Below are 5140 nucleotides of genomic sequence, written 5' to 3' on the forward strand. Positions count from 1 at the left end.
ATGCTAAAGATAAAAAATTGTCATCTAAGACTGCAAGAAAATTTTTTTCAGTTTGAGCAACTGGAGCATCACTGAAGATCAACAGATCCCTTCCATGTTAGAAACTAACAGGGAATGAAAGTAGGAAGGAGAGGCCTGAGCAAGCTTCTTGAGTGTGGCTTATAAGAGCCCTGAGAATGGAAATTCATGAGAGATATTTCATCCCAAACAATCATAAATATAAAGTTAAGTCCAGCTTCAGGAAAAATTCAGAACAAGAAATGATCACTCTGAATATAACTTTTGGATCTAATTATGTAAAAGTCTTGGGATTTAAAATTTGACATCACTAAGGCTGAAGGTATTTTGCCCTAAATCCTTCTTGTTGTGATTGCAAATGTGTAGAAATACCTACTATTTACCTGACAAGACCTATGCGTGAAATCAAATCCTCCTCATACATCAACATCAGCCTGTCTAGCCTGAGTTCACCAAGGCCCCTTGGAAACTCTAGATTGGACTGTCGACTGACTCCCTGTAAGTAGCCCAATTCCTTCCAGTACTGGTTGGTGCCTGGTACTAGGAAATTTCCCTTCTTACTGGCCTGTTTCAATCCCATACTTCTGACGTTCCAGCATGCCTTCTGCTGGGATATTGTCTTGAACCTGAGTCTTGACACTGCACATCCTGAGGCAGGGTTTAGAAGACACCTACGAGCCATGAAGTACTTTCCAGTCATCATGCTTCTATTTTATCAGGACAATTTGTTCTAAGTATAATTTGGGGCTTGTATATACATTCTTTCTTTTAAAGAAGTTTTAAGATATAATTCACATACTATAAAATTCATCCATTTAAGTGTACAGCTCAGCGGTTTTTAGAAAACCGTTGTGCAGCCATCACTGCAGTTTAATTTTAGAATATTATCATCAGCTCACCCCAGCCCCCAAAACTCTGTGCTCATTTGCTGTCCCTTTCCAGACCCAAGCAACCACGACTCTGCTTTCTGTCTCTATTGATTTGCCTGTTCTGGACATTTCATATAAATGGGATCATACAATATGCAATCTTTTGTGTCTGGCTTCTTTTATTTAGCATGTTTTCAAGGTTTATCCACAGTGTAGCATGTATTCATTCCCTTTTTATGGCCAGATAATATTCCATCATATGGCTATTCCATTTTGTTTATCCATTCACCAGTTGATAGACATTTGGGTTGTTTCTACTTTTTGGCTATTATGAACAATGCTACTATGAATATTATTGTACAGGTTTTTGTGTGGACATAGGTTTTATTTGTTCTGGGTATATAAACCTTGGAGCAAAATTGTTGGTCATATGGTAATCTTATGTTAGCATTTTGAGGAACTGCCAAGCTGTTTTCCAAAGTGGCTGCACCATTTTACATTCTCACCAGAAATTCATAAAGATTCTAGCTTCTCCATATTATTTAAGTACTTGTTCTTATCTGTCTTTATTTTAGCCATCACAGTGGGTGTAAAGTGGTATCCCATTGTGGCTTTGCTTTGCATTTCTCTGGTAACTAGTGATCTTAATGAACTTTTCATTTGTTTATTGGCCATTCATATATCTTCTTTGTAGAAATGTTCAAGCCCTTTGCCCATTTTTGAAATTGGGTTATTTGTCTTTATTGCTGACTTACCAGAGTTCTTTATATATTCTGGGTACAAGTTCCGTATCAGATATGGTTTGCAAATATCTTTTCCCATTCTATGGGTTATCTTTTCACTTTTTTGATGCTGCCCTTTGAAGCACGAAGGTTTAAAATTTTGATGATGTCTAGATTATCTGTTTTTGTTATTTGTGCTTTTGGTGTCATTTCAAGAACTATTGCCTAACTCAAGGTCATGATTTCCTCCTATTTTTCTTCTAAGAGTTTTATAGTTTTAACTCTTACATTAGGTCTATGAGCCACTTGGGAGTTAATTTCTGTGTATGGTTTAAGGAAGAGGTCCAACTTCATTCTTTTGCATGTGAATATCCAGTTATCCCAGCCCCATTTGTGAAAATAACTATTCTTTCCCTATTAAGTTGTCTTGATACCCTTATTGAAAATCAATGGACTATGTGAGGTTTCATTTCTGGATCCATTTCTGTATCTTCAATCTATATGTCTATCTGTATGCCAGAGTCACACAGTATTAATTACTGTAGTTTTGTGGGTTTTTTCCTCCAAGTATAATTGTTTTTTAATAAAGAGAATTACAAAGGATGGAAAAATCAGCTCAGAAAGTCCAATTACTTCTTTTTTTTCAATGTTTATTTTTGAGGGAGGGAGAGGGAGAATGCAAATGGGGGAGGAGTAGAGAGAGGAGAACAGAGGATACAAAGCAGGCTCTGTGCTGACAGCAGCAAGCCTGATGTGGGGCTCAACTCACGAACTGCAAGATCATGACCTGAGCCGAAGTTGCACACTCAGCTGACTAAGCCACCCAGGCGCCTCCCAGTTACTTCTTTTAATAGATCGATTTTTGGACAGAGTAACATCAATTTTAAATACTATTACATAAAGCATGATGGAGAAAAGAAATTTTGCTTTATAATTAGAAAACTCACAATAAAACTTGCCACAAGAAACAAAAACAAGCCATTTTGAAAATAAACAGTCCATGCCAAGCTAGTATAAAATGAAACCAGAAGTCTTCAAAAAGAAAAAAAAAAATTCTTCCTTCCTTTTCTCTCCTTTTTATGGTTTCTGAAATTGGTGAAACTCTAATTCAAAGGTTGCTGAGCTGTTCTGATTTGGCTCCTTTGGTATTTGTTTTTTCATTACTCTTGTCCTTGGATTTCTCTTCTTTAGTAACTTCTACTTTTTTTTGCCCTCAGTTTCCTTCTTGTCTTCGATTCTAGCTTTCTTTGCCTTTTCTTTATGATAGCATTTCTACAATCTCCTTTTCCTTCATCCTCAGAACTGAGAATCCCTCATCATAAGCTATCTATTTATCTGATGTTCAAATAGAAATTCTCTTATCTGAATCTTCTCCATCTTCGTCTTCACTGTCTTCCTGAACAGCATCTTCTGGAATAGTTTGAATCTGGATGCCACGTGCATGAGGTAGCATGTGTAAATTTTTGAATAAATGCTGTTTTATCTTTTCCATAAATTCTGTGGTGTTCTGGTTTGTCATGTTTGAAGAACTAATACGCAGTTTGAAGACTGGTCCAAAATATTCTAAGTAATCATTATGTGGCAATTCACTGGAAACTTCACAATTATGGGTGGGCTGCAGTCTTACATGTTCAATATCAAGCAACATTAGATTGTCCATCCACCCCCCCATCCCAAGCATCAGTTAATGGTAAATTGAAAGTTTTTACAACTGCTACACATTTAGCATGACCTTTGACCATCAGATTGAAGCAACCAAGTCTCATCAGTGAGTCTACACCACACTGTAACTATAGCACTAGGCTGATACATCTCCATCACTTTTGAGATAATAAGCTTACATAGCTGCCCATCTGACTCATCATCTATACCGTCTCTTATTGGAAAATTGACAAGAGTATTTGCCTTTTCTTGCACCAATGTCCCTCAAGTCTCCTGTTCCAGGTAAGTGTTCCCCATATTCATGGAAAGATACAGTCATTACATGGTCTGTTACATAAAAATCTTCTTGAGCACCATCACCATGATGAATATCAGTAATACGTAAGACTCTCTGGTGATACTTCAGTAATTCAAGGGTGGCAAGTACAGTATCATTAACATAACAGAATCCTAATTCTTCGGATTTCTTAGCATGATGTAATCCTCCAGCCCAGTTAACAGCCATATCGGTTTGAGGTTTGTTTGACTTCAAAGCCCCAAGTACTAGTTGAAAGCTGACAAAACTCAGAGTTCATGAAACTCTGGGCAATTGTCTCCATCACTAAATTTCTGCATCTGCTTACGATACTCAGACATATTCATGTTACCTGATCTTACTGAATGCAGACATTTGAGATACTCATCACTGTGGTATTTTGTCATTTCTTCAGCTGTGGTTTTATGGGAACTGTATATTTTCATTTTTCTATATAACCCATAAGTTCACAGCAAGTTATGGGCCATGAGGATTCTATGAGATTTCATACGCTGACCCTGTCCATAATAATAATTTCCAATGTCACCATCTTGGTAGTAGACTTTCTTCTTGCCACCTTCCTAATAGGAGGCCATATACTCCCAGGCCACAGCTGGCTCCCAGCTCTGGCTCCTCCTCTCCCTCTGGTGCTGTGGCCTCAACCCAACTCAGGGTTGGCAGTGCAGGAGAGAAGGGCAGGCTGAAAGGTGGAGAGAAGAGGGTGACAGGAGAGCTCAAGAGCACTTAGTGTATATAGTAAAATATTGACAGTGATTATCTCTGTAGGGTAACATTTTTATTTTTTTGGTTTGCTTTTCTGCATTTTCCATTTTTTATGTTGAACACTTATCATTGTAATTAGAAGCAAAACATATCAACTGTTATTTTGAAACTACCAATAAAATGATTGGATAGGATAACAAGGAAAAAAAAATGTGTGCTGACCAATCCTAAGTTGTCTGTATGACCTTATGGGGAATAATAACTGCGAGCCAGCCAACCAGCTGCTGCACAGAGGCAAGGATATGTGGGGCTCTGAATTTCAGAGGGGAAGAAAGAAGATAAAGTGACCAAGATCTTTTCGATGGCCCCTGGCTTCAGGAATCAGAAAATTAATAATGGCTAACAGTTTGCAAAAAACAGAAATGGGTACATTTTGTTTTGGAAAAGTCTGTAGTACAAAGGGGAGATCAACAGACAAAAGTATGCAAAAACAAATTCCTTGGTCAGCTGGTGATATATGACACCTGAATTGGACTTTCTTTGGTTTCTTTAAAAACCTGCATTGGGGGCACCTGGGTGGCTTAGTGGGTTAAGCATCTGACTCTCAGGTCAGGTCATGATCTCACAGTTCATGGGTTTGAGCCTGTGTAGGGCTCTGTGTGTGCTGTTGGCGTGGAGCATGCTTGGGATTCTCTCTCTCCCTCTCTCTGCCCCTCCCCCACTTGTGCTTTCGCACTCGCTCTCTCTCTCAAAATAAACAAACAGTAAACAAAAAACCATGTATTATACTCAATTACCAAACACAAAATAGTTCCTGGATGACTTACCTGATCTTACTGGTGTACAAACTT

The 5140-nt window shown here is 38.2% G+C and overlaps 1 pseudogene; it reads right to left on the bottom strand.

The window, feature by feature from the left end:
- Nucleotides 1-2436: 2436 nt before the first annotated feature.
- LOC123576949 lies at nucleotides 2437-4778 on the bottom strand (annotated as a pseudogene).
- Between the last annotated feature and the right edge of the window lie 362 nt (nucleotides 4779-5140).

The sequence above is a fragment of the Leopardus geoffroyi genome, chromosome D2, assembly GCF_018350155.1.
Source record: "Leopardus geoffroyi isolate Oge1 chromosome D2, O.geoffroyi_Oge1_pat1.0, whole genome shotgun sequence".
Classification (NCBI taxonomy): domain Eukaryota; kingdom Metazoa; phylum Chordata; class Mammalia; order Carnivora; family Felidae; genus Leopardus; species Leopardus geoffroyi.